Consider the following 21,296-nt stretch of genomic DNA (forward strand, 5'->3'; position numbering starts at 1 on the left):
AATCATTGATAAAGACTTTGTGATTTAATTACCTATGCTTCCATATTGCACATTTGATAATGTTGATTAACCCAAAAGTCATGTGCTTCAGATACCAGGAATAACAGGAACATTCTGATGTGAGCATTTAAGAAGCAGAACTGTTTCAGAGTCCTGTTTTCACTGGTATTTATTTTCTTCTTTATTTTTTAAGATTTCAAAAATCAACTTTGGGTATACAAAATAGCATTTTACGGCCAAAAAACCCAGAGGTTTTTTCTTTTTTAATTGAAGTATAGTTGATACAATATTGTGTTAGTTTCAGGTGTACAGGATAGTGATTATTTTTGCAGATTATATTCCATTATAGTTATTACAAGACAATGGGTATAATTCCCTGTGCTATGCAGTATATCCTTGTTGCTTATCTGTTTTATATACATAACAATAGTTATTTGCATCTATTAATCCCATACCCATAATTTGTCCCTCCCCACTTCACTCTCCCCTTTGGTAACCACAAGTTTGTTTTCTCTACCTGTGAACTTGTTTCTGTTTTGTATATACATTCATTTGTATTATTTTTTATATTCCACATAAGTGATATCATATAGTTTTTGTCTTTCTGTCTTATTTCAATAGGATAATATTCTCTAGGTCCATCCACATTGCTGCAAATGGCAGAATTTCATTCTTTTTTATGGCTGAGTAATATTCCTCTGTGTGTGTATGTATGTGTGTGTGTGTGTGTGTGTGTGTGTGTATCACATCTTCTTAATTCAGTCATCTGTTGATGGGCACTTGGGCTGCTTCCACTTCTTGGCTGTTGTAAATAGGCTGCTATGAACATTTGGGTGCATGTATCTTTTCGAGTTACTGTTTTCATTTTTTTCAGATATATACTCAGGAGTGGAATTGCTGGATCATACGCTGGTTCTATTTGCAGTTTTTTAAGGAATCTCCATACTGTTTTCCATAGTGGCTACACCAACTTACGTTCCCACCAACAGTTTACGAGGTGCCCTTTTCTCCACATCATCTCCAACATTTGTAATCTGTATGCTTTTTGATGATAACCATTCTGACCAGTGTGAGGTGGTACCTCACTGTAGTTTTGACTTGCATTTTTCTAATAATTAGCAATGTTGAGCATCTTTTCATATACCTGTTTGCCATCTGTAGGGTTTCTTTGGAAAAATACCTATTCATGTCTTCTGCCCATTTTTTGATTGGACTGTTTTGTTTTTTAATATTGAGTTATATAAGCTGTTTGTATATTTTGGGCACTAACCCCTTGTCGGTTGCATCATTCGAAAATATTTTATCCCATTTCATAGGTTGTCTTTTCATTTTGTCGATGGTTTCCTTGGCTGTGCAAAAACTTTTAAGTTTAATTAGGTACCAGTTGTTCATTTTTGCTTTTATTTTGCCTTTAGAGACTAATCTAAGAAAATACTGCTATGATTTATGTCAAAAGTGTTCTGCCTATGTTCTCTTCTAGGAGATTTATGGCTTCAGATCTTAGATTTAAGTCTTTAAACCATTTTTAGTTTATTTTTGTATATAGTGTGAGGTAATGTTAATCTCATTGTTTCACATGTGGCTATCCAGCTTTCCCAGCACCACTTGATGAAGAAACTGTCTTTACTCCATTGTATAATCTTCTCTCCTTTGTTGCATATTAATTGACCATAGGTGCATGGGTTTATTTCTGGGCTCTCTGTTTTATCCCATTGATCTATTTGTCTGTGTTTGTGCCAGTACCATGCTGTTTTGATTACTGTAGCTTTGTAGTATAGTCTGAAATCAGGAAGGGTTATACCTCCAGCTTTGTTCTTTTTGTCTCAGGATTGCTTTGGCAATTTGTGGTCCCATATAAATTTTAGGATTATTCTAGTTCTGTGAAAAATGTTCTGGGTATTTTGATAGGGATTTTTTAAATCTGTAGATTGCTTTGGATAGTATGGCCATTTTAATAATCTTAATATTTCCAATCCAAGAGCACAAGATATCTTTCCATTTCTTTGAATCATCTCCAATTTCCTTCATCAATGTTTTATAGTTTTCAGAATATAGGTCTTTCTTTCACCTCCTTGGTTAAGTTTATTCCTAGGTATTTTTTTAAGGCAATTTTAAACAGGATTGTTTTTTAAATTTCTCTAAATTAGTAGAAATGCACTAATTTCTGTATCTTTGAGTAAGCACCAACAATACCCACCCCCTCCCCATCTGGACCACACCCCAGGCCCCTGGGCCACCTTTACCTCAATAGGTTGGATCTTTTCCCAGGACCTGGCCATCCTAGATCCAGTGCCAGGCTGTGACATGGAATGAATGGGCTGGGGTGTTCACTTCCCTTGGATTTGGGGGCATGGCAAGGTGGTAGCCGCTAGGGCAGACCTCTCTCTGCCCTGTCTGGTGGCAAGCCAGCACCCACACACTCCTGACAAGTGGACTCTAGGCTCCTTCAGCCTTTCCACCTGTCAAGGGGTTCTCCAAGCAGCCAAGGGAGCTCGTCTCCTCTGCGCAGGACCCCAGGGTTGGGGTGCCTAGTCTGTGGCTTGACCTGCTTACTCCCCAGGACATGTGTCCACCCTTGCAATCTCCCTTTTCCTCTTAATCTCCTCCCAGGAGTACAGGTCCCCACCTCATGTTTCTTCCCTGTCCTTCCCAATTACGTGAGAATCTTTCAGGCAACCCTGGTTGTATGAAAGATCTTCTGCCAGTTTCCAGTTAGTTTTCTGTGAGCATTTTTCCACATGTAGATGTATTTTTGATGTGTTTGTGGTGGGAGGTGAGCTCCACATCCCCCTACTCTGCCATTCTGATCCCCCTCTACTATCAATACTTTGTTCTTTTTTTTAAAAATTTTTATTTATTTATTTATTTATTTATGGCTGTGTTGCGTCTTCCTTTCTGTGCGAGGGCTTTCTCTAGTTCGGGCAAGCGGGGGCCACTCTTCATCGCGGTGCACGGGCCTCTCACTATCGCGGCCTCTCTTGTTGCAGAGCACAGGCTCCAGATGCACAGGCTCAGTAATTGTGGCTCACGGGCCCAGGTGCTCTGCGGCATGTGGGATCTTCCCAGACCAGGGCTCGAACCCGTGTCCCCTGCATTAGCAGGCAGATTCTCAACCACTGCGCCACCAGGGAAGCCCAATACTTTGTTCTTGCTTGTATCACAGAACAAATCATAAACTCTTGGGAGGAAAAGTAGATAATAAGATGAATTCAAAGACACAGGTTAACATAATGGTGAGAAAACAGATTCAAGACTAACTGTTGACATTTGACATATAGAGATCAACACCAAACAGAGAGACATAAGGCAAAGGAAGCTCAGTCAGTTTCTTACTAAGATTCTAGAGGTAGCATAGTGTAGTGATGACGAGAGTGTAGGTTCTGGACTTGGTCTTCATGGGTTCAAATTCAGACTCCAATCCCACATATGAGTATCTGAGGCAACTTAGCTCCTCTGTGCCTAAGAAACTAGGGTAATTTTCTAACTTCAGTGATTTGTCATGAGGATTACATCAGTTAATATAAGTGGAGCAAGGTGCCTCACACATGGTAAATATACATTTGCTATTGCTACTATTTCATGCCATTTAATTGTTGGAATGAAACCCATTATTGTAACAGTGTTAAAGATTCTGGGAAATTGATATAGATGTGTGGCCTTCATGAAAGGAGTGTGTTCATGCAGTAAACTTCATTTGAAGCTATTACAGGAAATAATAAACCTCCAATAATTATCATCATATGCTCCCTCAGCTTCAGAAAGCATCTGTGCACCATGTAGTCACATGCAATAATAAAGCCAGATGCTAAGTTCTTGAAGTGCTGATTAAAAAACAATCAAAGATGAACATAATTTTGATGATGGGATGATTTTATTAAGTTAATTTGCAGATAAAGAACATCACTGAAAATCTTTGACTGTTAAATACTTGCACAGCCAGATGTGCTTTTTTTCTTTTAAAGAAAAGTTTTGATACACACTCCATTCATTCATCTGTGTTTATTTCTGATAGTTGAATGCTGAATGTAAGACGAGGACAAAGAAACTGAATCTTTTCTGATATCCACCTGTGTGCTTGAGCCCTTATTAATGAGGGATATCTAAGGCTGAGACACTGCTGCAGTATCTGCAGTTATGTCTTGCTGCTGGCCCTGGAATCACAGGGTACCCTATAGAACAGTGGTCCCCAACCTTTTTGGCACCAGGGACCAGTTTCACGGAAGACAATTTCTCCACGGACGGGGTGGTTCAGGTGGTGATGCAAGCAACGGTTCAGGCAGTAATGTGAGCGATGGGGAGCGGCAGATGAAGCTTTGCTCGCCTGCCCACCACTCACCTCCTGCTGTGCAGCCGGGTTCCTAATAGGGTTCCTAACCCTAACCCAACCTAATAGAGTTCCCCAGGGCTTGGGGACCCCTGCTATAGAAGACTGCTCCACTGACGAGATCATACATTTTGCTGGGGAGTTAAACCATGATTTAGTCTCCCAAAGGGCTACTTTTTTTTAGGCTTGTGGTTCATAACTTTTTAGAATTACCACCCTCTATGCCTGTATTTCAGAGTGAAGGGGCTTCAGAAGCAGCTGAGACCATTCCAAAGATGCAATTAATTACAGGCTTAGTATTGTTTAAGAACATTGAGTCCTGTCTATCTGATAAAGTTGTGCTGATTCTTTTTTTTTTAATTGTGTGATTTCTTTTTAAACATTTTAATTTTATATTGGAGTATAGCTGATTTACACTGCTGTGTTAGTTTCACATGTACAGCAAAGTGATTCCATTATACATATACATATACCTGTTCTTTTTCAAATTCTTTTCCCATTTAGGTTGTTACAGAATATTGAGTTCCCTGTCCTATACAGTAGGTCCTTGTTGATTATCTATTTTATATATAGTAGTGTGTATCTGTTAATCCCAAATTCCTAATTTATCCCTCCTCCCCCCTTTCCCCTTTGGTAACCATACATTTGTTTTCTAAGTCTGACTCTGTTTCTGTTTTGTAAATAAGTTCATTTGTATCTTTTTTTTTTTTTGATTCTGCATATAAGCAGTATCAGATGATATTTGTCTTTCTCTGACTACTTCACTTAGCATAATCATCTCCAGGTCTATCCATGTTGCTGCAAATGGCATTATTTCATTCTTTTATAATGGCTGAGTAGTATTCCATTGTATATGTGTACCACATCATCTTTAGCCATTGATCTGTCAGTGGACATTTAGGTTGCTTCCATGTCCTGGCTATTGTAAATAGTGCTGCAGTGAACACTGGTGGTACATGTCTCTTTTTGAATTATGGTTTTCTCAGGGTATATGCCCAGTAGTGGGATTGCTGGGTCGTATGGTAGTTCTATTTTTAGTTTTTTAAGGAACCTCCATACTGTTCTCCATAGTGGCTATACCAATTTATGTTCCCAGCAACAGTGTAGGGGGGGGTTCCCTTTTCTCCATACCTTCTCCAGCATTTATTGTTTCTAGACTTTTTGATGATGGCCATTCTGACTGGTGTGGGCTGATACCTCACTGTAGTTTTGATTTGCATTTTTCTAATAATTAGCGATTTTGAGCATCTTTTCACGTGCCTCTTGGCCATCTGTGTGTCTTCTTTGGAGAAATGTCTATTTAGGTCTTCTGCCCATTTTTTGATTGGATTTTTTTTTGATATTGAGCTGCATGAGGTGCTTGTAAATTTTGCAGAGTAATCCCTTTTGGTCGCATCATTTGCAAAAGTTTTCTTCCATTCCGTGGGTTGTTGTTTTGTTTATGGTTTCCTTTGCTGTACAAAAGCTTTTGAGTTTAATTAGGTCCTATTTGTTTATTTTTATTTATATTATTTTAGGAGACAGACTGAAAAATATAGAGTATATATGTTTATTTTTATATATAAAAATAAACAAAGCGTGTTCTGCCTGTGTTCCTCTAAGAGTTTTATAGTATCTGGTCTTACATTTAGGTCTTTAATCCATTTTGAATTTATTTTTGTATATGGTGTTTGAGAATGTTCTAATTTCATTCTTTTACATGTAGCTTTCCAGTTTTCCCAGCACCACATTTTCTCCATTGTATATTCTTGCCTCCTTTGTCACAAATTAATTGCCTTGGGTAGAACAGTCATTTTGACAATATTGATTCTTCCAATCCAAGAACATGGTGTATATCTTACCATCTGTTTGTGCTGTTTTCGATTTCTTTCACCAGCATCTTATAGTTTTCAGAGTACAGGTCTTTTGTCTAGGTAGGTTTATTCCTAGGTATTTTATTTGTTTTGATGTGCTAGTAAATGGGTTTGTTTCTTTAATTTCTCTTTCTGATCTTTCATTGTTAGTGTATAGAAATGGAATGGGATTGTTTCCTTAATTTCTCTTTCAGATTTTTCTTCTGTAGTGTACAGGAATGCAAGATAGTTCTGTGTATTAATTTTGTATCCTGCAACTTTACCGAATTCATTGATGAGCTCTAGTAGTTTTCTGGTAGAATTTTTAGGACTTTCTAAGTATAGTATCATGTCATCTGCAAACAGTGACAGTTTTACTTCTACTTTTTCCAATTTGGATTCCTTTTATTTCTTTTTCTTCTCTGATTGCCATGGCTAGGACTTCCAAAACTACGTTGAATAAAAGTGGTGACAGACAGTGGACATCCTTGTCTTCTTCCTGATCTTAGAGGAAATGATTTCAGCTTTTCACCACTGAGTATGATGTTAGCTGTAGGTCTGTCATATATAGCCTTTATTATGTTGAGGTATGTTCCCTTTATGCCCACTTTCTGGAGAGTGTTTATCATAAATGGGTGCTGAAATTCTTCAAAAGCTTTTTCTGCATCTACTGAGATGATCACATGGTTTTTATTCTTCAATTTAGTGATGTGGTGTATCACAGATTGATTTGTGGATATTGAAAAACCCTCGCATCCCTTGGATAAATCCCACTTGATGATGGTGTATGATTCTTTTAATGCATTGTTGGATTTGGATTGCTAGTATTTTGTTGAGGATTTTTGTATCTATGTTCATTAGTGATTTGGGACTGTAATTTTTTTGTGTGGTATCTTTGTCTGGTTTTGGTATCAGGGTGATGGTGGCCTCAGAGAATGAGTTTGGGAGTATTCCTTCCTCTATTCAGTACTTGTGATTGGTCTACTCACATATTTTCTGTTTCTTCCTGGTTCAGTCTTAAGAGATTGTACCTTTCTAAGAATTTGTCCACTTCTTCTAGGTTGCCCATTTTATTGGCATAGAGTTGCTTGTAGTAGTCTCTTATGATCCTTTGTATTTCTGTGATGTCCATTGTAACTTCTCCTTTTTCACTTCTAATTTTATTTATTTATTTAAGCCCTCTACCTTTTTTTCTTGATGAGTCTGGCTAAATGTCTATCAATCAATTTTGTTTATCTTTTCAAAGAACTAGCTTTTAGTTTCATTGATCTTTTCTATTGTTTTCTTTCTCTCTATTTCATTTATTTTGGTTCTGATCTTTATGATTTCTTTCCTTCTACTAACTTTGGGTTTTGTCTGTTCTTCTTTTCTCTAGTTGCTTTAGGTGTAAGGTGAGGTTTTTTTTTTATGAGATTTTTTTTTTGTTTCCAGAGGTAAGATTGTATTGCTATAAACTTCCCTCTTAGAACTGCTTTTGCTGCATCCCATAGGTTTTGGATCATCGTGCTTTCATTTTCATTTGTATCTAGGTATTTTTTGATTTCTTCAGTGATCCACTGGTTGTTTAGTAGCATATTGTTTAGCCTCCACGTGTTAACGTTTTTTGCAGTTTTTCTTTTTTTCTTGCAGTTGATTTCTAATATCATAGTGTTGTGGCTGGGAAAGATGCTTGATATGATTCCAATTTTCTTAAATTCGTTGAGGCTGGCTTTGTGGCCCAGCATGTGATCAATCCTGGAGAATGATCCATGTGCACTTGAAGAGAACGTGTATTCTACTGCTTTTCAATAGAATGCTTTATAAATATCAATTAAGTGCATCTGGTCATTTAAGGCCTGTGTTTCCTTATTTATTTTCTGTCTGGATAATCTGTTCATTGGTGTAAGTAGGGTGTTAAAGTCCCCCACTATTATTGTGTTACTTTCAATTTCCCCTTTTGTGGCTTCTATGTTGGGTGCGTAAATATTTACAATTGTTATATTTTCTTCTTGGATTGATCCCTTGATCATTAATTAGTGCCCTTCTTTGTCTCTTGTAACATTCTTTATTTTAAAGTCTATTTTGTCTGATGTGAGTATTGCTACTCCAGCTTTCTTTTGATTTCCATTTGCAAGGAATACCTTTTTCCATCCCCTCACTTTCAGTCCGTATGTGTCCGTAGATCTGAAGTGGGTCTCTTGTAGACAGCATATATACAGATCTTGATTTTTGTATCCATTCAGCCAGTCTGTGTCTTTTGGTGGGAACATTTAATTCATTTATGTTTAAGGTAACTATCAATATGTATGTTCTTACTGCCATTTTGTTAATTGTTTTGGATTTGTTTTTGTAGGTCTTTTTTCTCCCCTTCATCTTTTGGTCTCTTGTGATTTGATAACGAACTTTATTGTTGTGTCTGGATTCCTTTGTGTGTGTGTGTGTGTATCTATTGTAGATTTTCTGTTTGTGGTTACCATGAGGTTTTGATATAGCAGTCTCTTATGTATATACAAGGCTTTTTTAACTTGCTGGTCTTTTAATTTCAAATGAATTTCCAATATCCTGCATTTATACTCTCCCTTTGCACAAATGCTGGTTTTGATATATTTGTGTGTGGATGATTTCCTACCTTTACTGTATGTTTGCCTTTACCAGTAAAGTTTTCCATTCGTAATTTTCTTTTTTCTGTTTGTAGCCTTTTCTTTCCCACCTAGAGAAGTTCCTTTAGCATTTGTTGCAAAGCTGGTCTGATGGTGCTGAATTCTCTTAGCTTTTGCTTGTCTGTAAGGTTTTGATTTCTCCATCAAATCTGAATGAGAGCCTTGCCAGGTAGAGTATTCTTGGTTGTAGGTTCTTCCCTTTCATCACTTTAAATATATTGTGTCACTCCCTTCTGGCCTGCAGAGTTTCTGCTGAAAAATCAGCTGATAACCTTACGGGATTTCCCTTGTATATTATATGTTGCTTTTAATATTTTTTCTCTGTCTTTAATTTTTGTCAGTTTGATTACTATGTGTCTTGGCGTGTTCCTCCTTGGGTTTCTCTGCTTCCTGGACTTGGGTGACCATTTACTTTCCCATGTTTGTTAGGGAAGTTTTCAGCTATTATCTCTTCAGGTACTATCTCAGGTCCTTTCTCTCCCTCTTCTCTTTCTGGGACCCCTACAATGCAAGTGTTGGTGCATTTAATGTAGTCCCAGAGGTCTCTTACACTGTCCTCATTTCTTTTCATACTTTACTCTCTTCCACAGCAGTGATTTCCACCATTCTGTCTTGCAGCTCACCTATCCATTCTTCTGCCTCATTTATTCTGCTATTGATTCCTTCTAGTGTATTTTTTGTTTCAGTTATATTGTTCATCTCTGTTTGTTCTTTAGATCTTCTAGCTCTTTGTTAAGCATTTCTTGTATCTTCTCAGTGTGTGCCTCCATTCTTTTTCTGAGATTTGGATTATCTTTACTATCATTACTCTGAATTCTTTTTTGGGTAGATGATTGCCTATCATCAATCATCTCCACTTCACTTAGTTGTTGTTCTGGGGTTTTATCTGTTCCTTTGTCTGGGAAATATTCCTCTGCCATCTCATTTTGTCTAACTAACTTTCTATGACTGCCGTTTCCGTTCTGCAGGCTGCAGGGTTGTAGTTCTTTTTGCTTCTGCTGTTTGCCCCCTGGTGGATAAGGCTGGTCTAAGAGGCTTGTGCAGGCTTCCTTGTGGGTGGATTCCTGCCTGCTGGTGGGTGGAGCTGGGTCTTGTCCCTCTGGTGGGCAGGGCTGTGTCAAGGGGTGTTTAGCGAGCAGCTGTGGGCTCAGGACGACTTTAGGCAGCCTATCTGCTGATGGGTGGGGCTGTGTTCCCACCCTGTTGGTTGTTTGGTATTCCAGCATTGGCGCCTACAGGCTGTTGGCTGGGGCCAGGTATTGGTGAGAAAATGGTGGTTTCTAGAAGGGCTCACGCCAGTGAACACTTCCCAAAACTACCGCCACCAGTGTCCTTGTCCCCGCAGTGAGCCACAGCCACCCCGTGCCTCCACAGGAGACCCTCGAATACCAGCAGTTAGGTTGAGCCCAGGATCTTCTGAGGTCACTGCTTTTTCCCCTGGGTCCTGGTGTGCATGAGACCCTGTGTGCACCCTCCAAGAGTGGAGCTTCTGTTTCCCCTAGTCCTGTGCAATTCGTGCAATCAAATCCCACTGGCCTTCAAAGCCAGATGCTCTGGTGGCTCCTTCTCCTGATGCCAGACCCTCAGGCTGGGGAGCTCGAGGTGGGGCTCAGAACTTTCACTCCTGTGGCAGAACCTCTGTGATATATTTATTTTCCAGTTTGTGGGTAGCCCACCTGGCAGGTATGAGATTTGCTTTTATTGCTAATATGTCCCTCCTACTATCTCGATGTGGCTTCTCCTTTGTCTTTGGATGTACAGTATCATTTTGGGTAGGTTCCAGTGTTTTTCTGTTGACACTTGTTCAGCAGTTACTTGTGGTTTTGGTGTTCTCATGAGAGGAGTTGTGCTCACCTCCCTCTACTCTGCCATCTTGTCTCCCCCATCTGTGCTGATTCTTAAAGAAAGAGATGAATTTTAATTATGCTATATTTAGTGCAAAATCTATTTGTTTTATTCTTTTAGTGTTCTGTACCTAGGGGCCCCTGACTAACATCATAATTAAATATAGACTGGGGAACAGGCTCAAGATGGCAGAGTAGAAAGACCCGGAGCTCACCTCTCATGGATACACCAAAATTAAAACAATTTACAGAACAACTATCAATGAAAAAGACTGGAACCTGAAAAGATCTTCTAGAACTAAAGAGATAAAGAAGGAACAACCAGATGGGTAGGAGGGGTGGAGTCACGGTATGGTTAAGATCCGCACCCCTGCCTGGGTAGGCAATCCACAAATGGGAGAATAATTACAATTGCAGAGGTGCTCCCAAAGGAGCAAGGGATGTGAGCCCCACAGAGGGCTCCACACCCTGGGGGGGGGGGGGTCCTGCACTGGGAAGATGAATCCCCAGAACGTTTGGCTTTGAAGGCCAGTGGGGCTTACTTTCAGGAGACCCAATGGGCTGTGGGAAATATAGAGTCCATTTTTAAAGGGCACACACAAAATCTCACATGCTCCAGGACCTGGGGCAGACATACCTGCTGATCTTGGAGAGGGAGGAGGCAACTGGAGACACCCTGGGCACAAAGACACTGGCGGCAGCCGTTTTGGGGAGCTCTTACTACCATGTGGACACTGGTCCTGGCAAGCACCATTTTGGAATCCTCCCTCTAGCTTATTAGCCTCAGGATCCAGCCTCACCCCCACCCACCAACCTGTAGGCACCAGTACTGGGACACCTCAGGCCAAGCAACCAACTGGGAAGGGACACAGCCCTGCCCACCAGAGGACCCAGTCCCACACACAAGTGCACAGGCCCTAGACTTAGAACTGCCGGAGCTCTGGCCTCACCCACTAGCAAGCCTGCTGTAGCCTCAGGACCAGTCTCATCTACCAGCAGAAGGCAGACAAAAGCTCTGGGACCTGCTAGGCCCTGGCCCCACCTACCAGCAGGCCAACACAAGCTTGGGACACCCAAAGCTCTGCAGCCAGACTCTGGGACCCAGCTCTGCCCACCAGTGGGCTGCAACTAGCCCCAGGATCTGACTTCACCCACCAGTGGATAGGCATCAGTCCCAAGATCTCCTGGACCCTGAATCCACCCACCAGTGTGCCAGCATTAGCCCTGGGGCTCTCAGGGGTTTCCCAGCAAGCTGCATCATGATCTGGCCCTAACAACCCGTGGTGGCCAGCAGCCTCCACGTGAGGCAACCAACCAGAGCGGGGGCAAGCCATGCCTATCAATCAGACTTCTCACAGTAGTCAGCCAGCCCACCACAACAGAAGGACCCACGCAGCCCTCATAGGGGGCATCGCTAGAGCACACAGCTCTGGTGACCAGAGAGGCGTGCACTGCTTGGACTCATAGGAAGTCTCCTACAAAGGGCCACTTCTCCAAGGTCGGGAAATGTAACCAACCTGCCATACACTGAAATAAAAACAGCAGGTTGGGCAAAATGAGGTGACAGAGGAACATGTTCCAAACAAACAAAGGAATAAGATGATAAAAATCCCAGAAGAAGAACTAAGTGAGGTAGAGATAAGCAACGTACCTGAGAAAGAGTTCGAGGTAAGGATCATAAAGATAATCAAAGAACTTGAGAGTACCGAGTGAAAAGTTACAAGTTTTGAACAAAGAGTTAGTTAGAAAATATAAAGAACGAACTAGATGAAGAATACAGTAACTGAAATGAAAAAATACACTAGAAGGAATCAACAGAAGACTAAATGATACAGAGGAATGGATCAGTGAGCTGGAAGACAGAGTAGTGGAAATAACTGAAGCTGAGCAGCAGAAAGAATAAAAAGAAAGGATAAGAGACCTCTGGGAAAACATCAGCATACTAACATTTGCATTATAGAGGTCTCAGAAGGAGGAGAGAGCAAGAATAGGCAGAGAACATATTTTAAGCAATAATAGCTGAAAATATTCCTGACTTAGGAAACAGACATCCAAGTCCAGGAAGCACAGTGAGTCCCAAACAGGATCAACTCAAAGACGACCTCACCAAGACACACTGTAATTAAAATGGCAAAAATTAAAGATAAAGAGAGACTATTAAGAGTGGCAAGGGAAAATCAACAAGTTATGTACAAGGGAATTCCCGTAAGGATATCAGCTGACTTTTCAGCAGAAACTCTGTAGGCCAGAAGGGAGTGGCATGATACATTTAAAGTGATGAAAGGGAAAAACCTACAGCCAGGAATACTCTACCTGGCAAGGCTCTCATTCAGATATGATGGAGAGATCAAAAGTTTTATAGATAAGCAAAAACTAAAAGTTCAGCACCACCAAGCCAGCTTTACAAGAAATGTTACAGGGACTTCTCTTAAGCAAAAAAAGAAAAGGCAGCATGAAAATCATGAAAGGGAAAAGCTCATTGGTAAAGGCAAATATACAGTAAAGGTAGGAAATCATCCACATACAAAGCTAGTAGGAAGGTTAAAAGACAAAAGTAGGAAAACATATCCACAGTAAGCAGTTAAAGGATACACAAAACAAACAGACGTAAAATATGATGCCCAAAACAGTAATTATGAGGGGAGGAGAGTAAAAAGGCAGGGTTATTAAAATGTGTTTAAAATTAAGAAATCAGCAACTTAATCATATTTATGTGTATACGCATATATATGTGTATATACAAATTATGCATATACACACACACACACATATATATATATATATATATATATATATATATATATACATTCATACAGCTCATGGTAACCACAAACCAAAGATCTGTAGTACATGCACAAACAAACAGAAAGGAATCCAAACATAACACTAAAGATAGTCATCATCACAAGGGAAGAGAACAAAAGAAGAAAGGAACAAAAAAGGACTACAAAAGTACATACATATCAATAATTACCTTAAATGTAAATGGACTAAATGCTCCAATCACACAACATAGGGTCGCTGAATGGACACAAAAAGAAGACCTGTATATATGCTGCCTAAAAGAGACTCACTTTAAATATAAAGACACACATTAGACTGAAAATAAGGGGATGGAAAATGTTATTACATGCAAATGGGAATCAAAAGAAAACTGGGGTAGCAATACTTAATCTGAGACAAAACAGACTTTAAAACAAAGATGGTTAAAAGAGACAACAAGGACGTTACATAATGATCAAGGTATCAATCCAAGAATATATAACAATTGTAATTATATATGCACCCAACATCGGAACAACTAAATACATAAACCAAATATTAACAGACATAAAGGGAGGAATTTACAGTAACACAGTAATGGTAGTAACACACCCCTCTTACATCAACAGACAGGTCATCCGGACAGAAAATCAATATGGAAATACTGGCCTTAAATGACACATTAGACCACATGGACTTAACAGCTATATACAGAACATTCCATCTAAAAGCAGCAGAATACACATTCTTTTCAAGTGCACATTGAACATTCTCCAGGAAAAATCACATGCTAGGCCACAAAGCGAGCCTCAGTAAATTTAAGAAAACTGAAATCAAAATCAGGCATCTTTTCCAACCACAATACTATTATACTAGAAATCAAATAAATACAAGAAAAAACACTGCAAAAAACACAAACACATGGAGGCTAAACAATATGCTACTAAACAATCAATGCATCACTGAAGAAATCAAAGAAGAAATTAAAAAATACCTGGAGACAAATGAAAATGAAAACACAAAGATCCAAAATCTATGAGATGCAGCAAAAACAGTCCTAAGAGGGAAGTTTATAGCAATACAAGCTTACCTCAGGAAACAAGAAAAATCTCAAATAAACAACCTAACTTTTTATACCTAAAGGAACTAGAAAAATAAGAACAAACAAAACCCAAAGTTAGTAGAAGGAAAGAAATCATAAAGATCAGAGCAGAAATAAATGAAATAGAGACTGAAAAAACAATAGAAAAGAACAATGAAAGTAAGAGCTGGTTCTTTGAAAAGATAAACAAGATAAACAAAAGTAACAAACCTCTAACTATACTCATCAACTCAATAAAATCAGAAATGAAATAAGAAGTTATAACCAAAACTACAAAATACAAAGGATCATAAGAGATTACTGTGAACAGCTATATGCCAATAAAATGGACAAGCTATAAGAAACATACAAATACCTAGCAACATACAATCTCCCAAGACTAAACCACGAAGAACTAGAAATATGGACAGTCTCAGTAATGAAACAAATCAATAATCAAAAAAACCCCAAAACTCCGCCAAAACCAAAGTCCAGAACCAGATGGCTTCGTAGGTGAATTCTACCAAGCATTTAGAAAAGAGTTAACACCTATCCTTCTGAAACTATTCCAAAAAACTGCAGAGGAAGGAACTCTTCCAAACTCATTCTACTAGGCCAGCATCACCCTGATACCAAAACTAGGCAAAGATATCAGAAAAAAAAGAAAACAAAGGCCAATATCACTGATGAAAACAGGTGCAAAAATCCTCAACAAAATACTAGCAAACCAAATCCAACAATACATGAAAAGAATCATACACCATAATCAAGTGGGATTTATCCCAGGGATGCAAGAATGGTTCAATATCAGAAAATCAATGTGATATACCACATTAACAAAAATTGAAGAATAAAAGCCATATGAAGAATAAAAAGCATATGATCATCTCAACAGATGCAAAAACAGCTTTTGACAAAATTCAATATCCATTTATGATAAAAATTCTCCAGAAAGTGGGTATAGAGGGAACATAACTCAACATAATAAAGGCCTTATGTGATAAGCCCACAGCTAACATCATACGCTATGGTGAAAAGCTGAAATTACTCCTCTAAGGTCAGGAATGAGATAAGGATGCCCACTCTCACAACTTTTAGTCAACGTATTGGAAGTCCTAGCTATGGCAATCAGACAAGAAAAAGAAAGAGAAGGAATTCAAACTGGAAAGGAAAAAGGAAAACCGTCACTGTTTGCAGATGACATGATACTATACATAGGATATCCTAAAGAGAGCACCAAAAAACTACTAGAGCTCATCAATGATTTCAGTAAAGTTGCAGGATACATAATTAATACACAGAAATCTGTTGCATTTCCATACACTAAAAACAAACCATTAGAAAGCAAAATTAACAAAACCATCTCATTTATAATCGCATCAAAGAGAATAAAACACCTAGGAATAAACCCACGTAAGGACGTAAAAGACTTGTACTCAGAAAACTATAAGACTCTGATGAAAGTGAAGACAACACAAACAGATGGAAAGATGTACCCTGTTCATGTATTGAAAGAATTGATATTGTTAAAATAGCCATACTACCCAAGGCACTCTACAGATTCAATGCATTCCCTATCAAAATACCTCTGGCATTTTTTTACAGAACTAGAACAAATAAATTTAAAATTTGTTCAGAAACACAAAAGACCCCCAAATAGCCAGAACAATCTTGAGAAAGAAGAATGGAAATGAAGGTATCATGCTCCCTGACTTCAGACTATACTACAAAGCTACAGTAATCAAAACAGTATAGTACTGGCACAAAAACAGACACATAGATCGATGGAACATAATAGCCCAGAAATAAACCCACACACTTCTGGACAATTAATCTAGGACAAAGGAGGCAAGAATACATAATGGAGAAAAGACAGTCTTTTCAATAAGTGGTTCTGTGAAAACTCGACAGCTATGTGTAAAAAATGAAATTAGAACATTCTCTAACACCGTATACAAAAATAAATTCAAAATGGATTAAAGACCTAAATGTAAGACCGGAAACCAAAAAGAAAACACAGGTAGAACACTCTGCGACATCAATCGTAGCAATATTTTTTTGGATCTTTGTCCTAAGGCAAAGGAAACAAAAGCAAAAATTAAACTTAAAAGCTTTTGCACAGCAAAGGAAACCATCAACAAAACAAAAAGACAATCTACTGAACGGGAGAAGATATTTGCAAATGATAAGATTGATAAGGGGTTAATATCCAAAATATATAAACAGCTCATACAACTCAATATCAAAAAACAACCCAATTAAAAAGCAGGCAGAAGATCTGATGGACATTTTTCCAAAGAAAACATACAATGGCCAACAGGCACATGAAAAGATGGTCAACATCACTAATCATCAGATTAGTAATGCAAATCAAAACCCAATGAGATATTACTTCACATTTGTCAGAATGGCTATCATCAAAAAGACCATACAAAACAAATGTTGGAGAGGACGTGGAGAAAAGGGAACCCTCATGCGCTGTTGCTGGGAATGTAAATTGGTGCAGCCACTGTGGAAAACAGCATGGAGGTTCCTCAAAAAAGCTCCAGAACTACCTTATGATCCAGCAATTTCACTCCTGGGTATATATCCAAAGAAAATGAAAACATTAATATACATGCACCCCAATGTTCACAGCAGCATTATTTAAAGTAGCCAAGACATGGAAGCAACCTAAGTGTCCATTGACTGATGAATGGATAAAGATGTGTATATACACAATGGAACAGTACTCAGCCAAACAAAAGAATGAAAGTTTGCCATTTGCAACAACATGGATGGACCTGGAGGGTATTACGCTTAGTGAAATAAATCAGACAGAGAAAGACAAATACTGTTTGTTATTACTTATATATGGAATCTAAAAAATAAAACTAGTGAATATAACAAAAAAGTAACAGACTCACAGATATATAGATATATAAACTAGCTGTTATCAGTGGAGAGAGGGAAGGGGGAGGGGCAAGATAGGGGTAGGGGATTAAGAGATACAGACTTCTATGTGTAAAATAAATAAGCTACAAGGATATATTATATATACAGCACAGGGAATACAGCCAGTATTTTGTAATAACCATAAACAGAGTATAATCTATAAAACTTTTGAGTCACTATGTGGTACACCTGAAACTAATATATTATTGTAAATCAACTATACAGCAAAAAAAAAAAAAAGATTGCGTGTGGTAAACTGCTTTGAAAGTTGCTTTTGCATTAAGATTCATTTAGAAACTAACACACCATTGTAAAGCAATTATACTCCAATAAAGATGTTTAAAAAAAAAAAAGATTCATTTAAAGGCAACAGATGGAAGATAAAGAGAGCTGGCCATTGCAACATTACAAAAATACCTTTCTATTAAGGCAAAGAGGTTTTGAGAGATTTGCTACAGAAACTTACTGCCATGAACCTCTAAAATCTCCCAAAGTAAGCCAATCCTCTTTAAATTTCTTAAATAGAAACTGACCTGTAGCCTGAGAAGTGGTTTGTGATTGATCCAGCTGCCAGGCATTAGAAGACACGTTGCTTACCATCGTTTGTAGTAAAATGGCCCACCACTATACAAGGCAAAAATTGTAGAGCTTTTGAAACTGCACACAAGCACTTGAAAGGTAATGGTGACTGGAAACACCTGCAAGAAATTTATCACTTTTATTAAAAAGCAATGATTGTACAATTCCAGATAAAAAACCAGGTGTCTGATGAGTTGTTTCTGAAGGTAGAAAATAGCTCTGTATAAGAAATCATGGTAAAAAGACTCATTCAATTTGTTTGGCAAAACAATTTATTCACAAAATGTCCCTTTCCTCCTTAACTCTCTGCTCAAATAACTCGTAAGGCTGGGAGCCGACATCTGATGTTTACACAGCTCAAAATCTGAATACTCACTAATGTCTTAGCTGTTCTACATACTCTGCTGCTGTCTAGTCCCCTCCTCCCCCGATCTCTGTTCTTAAATCACAATATGAATGAAGAGCTCGGAGGCTGGATAAATCAAATCCCCATCATCCCTCCCCAGCCCCACAACACATAATCTGTTATGAAATCCTACTTAAAAATCATCCTCTTTTTCTTTGGAGGATGATGCCATTCTCTGGAATGAAAGCAACTAACACAGAAATGATTTGTGATTGCAAGTGATACACAAAGACATTTTTATCACGTTGGGGAATAACTACTGCTTCTCTCGGTTCACGGGAGTCTTCTTTACATCTTAAAAACTATAAATAATCCAATGTGCCAAAGAATTATTACAACTTTTCCCTTAAAAAATATGGGTCTTATTTCTTCTAAATGTAGACCAAGCTTTTCCCCCCACCTATCGCTGGTACCCTCACAGCTTGCCTTACTTGATTGAAATTGAGGACATTTTGCAGGATCTTAGTGATTTAAGTAGGTAAAGCTCAGAGGAGTGTCTCCGTATGATACTGAGGAGACAAAAAGACAATGAGCTCTAGGCATCAGCTGATGCAAACCAACTATACCAGCTTCGGAGACGTAAGGGTCACCCCAGGCAGCCTACTCCAAAAACTTTTAAGCATCTTTAATGGTACCCGGAGGGCAGCTCCTGCACAGAGCATCAAATAGATGGAAGGTGCTAAATTTGTAATTCTCTGCCCTCCTCCCACCAGGCAACTGGAGAACAAAAAGCCGAACACCCACAACTCCTGGTGTGTATCCTTCCTTCCCTCTCTGGCTTAGAATCTTAGGAATGTTTCGTCTTATTTGTTTTCTTGCTAATCAACTGATGAAGAGTGGGAATGGGTATCAGGAACCCATTAGAAGGTTTCTCAGAAACTTGAGGGAATAAGAGATCTTGGTAAGGGTTTATTTATTCATGGGACAAAAGTCAGACCCTGGTCCCTCCCTTCTCTGCAATGTCCACTGTGAGGAAGCTGCTAGAAAGAGACAGCACACTACAGAGTCTCCCACCCCAGCCTGGTACACACTGAACATATTCCAATGCTTATGACTAGTTATTTTACTGACACTGTTTATACTCCTTTTCAAAGGTCACGCATATGTAATAAAAATGGATTTTATCTATATTGACAGTTCTTTCAACCCAAGACTGAACTGCCACAGGTAAATTCCATGCACAATTTTCAGAATAAAGCTATTGAGACCAAAATGCTCCTAATTCTATTTACTCCTAGCCAAAGAGAAACAAACTACAACAAATTGTAGGATCTTGATTTCAGATCTCTACGTTGGGGTGCCTCTCAATGTGCATCTGTGGAGATGCTCAGGTCTTTGCTACATTGTCTCATATGCCAGCTGTCCACCAATGAGCATGTCCACCAGCCCAGAGCTAATTCACTGGTTTACAATTACTCCTGACCTAATGCTTTCCACCTCCCCTCACCACAGGCATTTGGCACTGAGAGTGAAGTCAGCTAGAGGCAGGGTAAAAATGAGCAAAATACGGATACTACTGCTTTCCAAATATAGACAGGAACGTGGTAAGGATTCTCAGCCCCACTTTGAGCTGCAACAGAACATATAAATATTTTCACATTACATTATATCCCGTTCATATTCATCTACACATACATTCACATACTCTGCCAGATATTCACATCCTTATGGACACACCCCCCTAGTATCAATGCTTGTAACAATGTATAACAAGATACATGCTACACAGATATGTATACCCTGTAAAAATCCACAGAGAAACACCCAGAGGCCCCAAAGAATAGAGGCATAAACAGATACAAGATTATAGGTGTTGCTCAGTAGAAAACTACGCGAGTGACCAGAGGTTGCTGAAGAAACTGGAAGTGGGGGATCAGAAGTGAAAAAAATACGCAGAAGGGAGGAAACGTGCTCAGGGAATAACCGCGAGATATTTATTAGAATCCTTAAAAATTATCAGGTGACCTTCCCAGAAGAATGGAAGGGGTCTGGTAGGGGTGGCACAGATCAGCTCAGCTTTCGTGGTTTTTCTTCACTCGACAAAATGACCCAGTTAAAGTACCGTATTCATTTTGGATAACTGGGCATGAAGAAGGAAGAAACTATTTGGATTGTGTCTAAATACTTTAGAACTAGATAGAAACTTATCAAATGCATTAATGGTTTTAGTTGGATGAAAAAGAAAAGAAAGGATCAAAAATAAATTCCTAATAAAAAATGAAAAAGCATTTCTAGTATGACAGTAGAACTGTGGTAAAGGTTCTGTACACATTAAATAATTCAAATATCTCCCATATTCTCCTGGTACCTCACGACTCTGATCAAGCTGTGAAGTGAGTACACGGGTGTACCCCCCCACACACACTGTATTTTCTGGCTGGTCATTTGCTATTTGATCTTTGTTCTAAGGGTAGAGTTTTGGATGCCTTAAACACCAATCTCTCTTGTAAACAAACTAAACCCTCTATCTCTGGGGCACAAAATTACATGGTCTTGACCCAGAGAAAGATGAAAGGCATTTAATGGACATTTCTCCTCCAATTAGGGATGAGTCTGACCCTCTATAAAACAGTTTATTTGCCCTTTTAACAGGGATTGAAATCAGTTTCAACTTGGAATGAAAAATAAGTTAACCAAGGGGAATAACTTGTTTAAAGAAGTATTAACTAGTGTCTGTTAGATTTATTTCCTTATAACCAAATACTAGAGAAAAAAACCAATTCCCAGGGCATTTAAGACATTCTGTTCTTACACGTGCTCATTTCGCTGTATGAGTGCCTTAATCTGCCCATACATATCCTCCTGTTAATAAGACCAGCAGAGGTGTTCAGACTGAGGAACACACACTCTCTAAAGCCAGAATCTAAAACCTCGTGGACCCAGTTAAATGCTGT

Source organism: Eschrichtius robustus, chromosome 8, assembly GCF_028021215.1.
Source record: "Eschrichtius robustus isolate mEscRob2 chromosome 8, mEscRob2.pri, whole genome shotgun sequence".
Classification (NCBI taxonomy): domain Eukaryota; kingdom Metazoa; phylum Chordata; class Mammalia; order Artiodactyla; family Eschrichtiidae; genus Eschrichtius; species Eschrichtius robustus.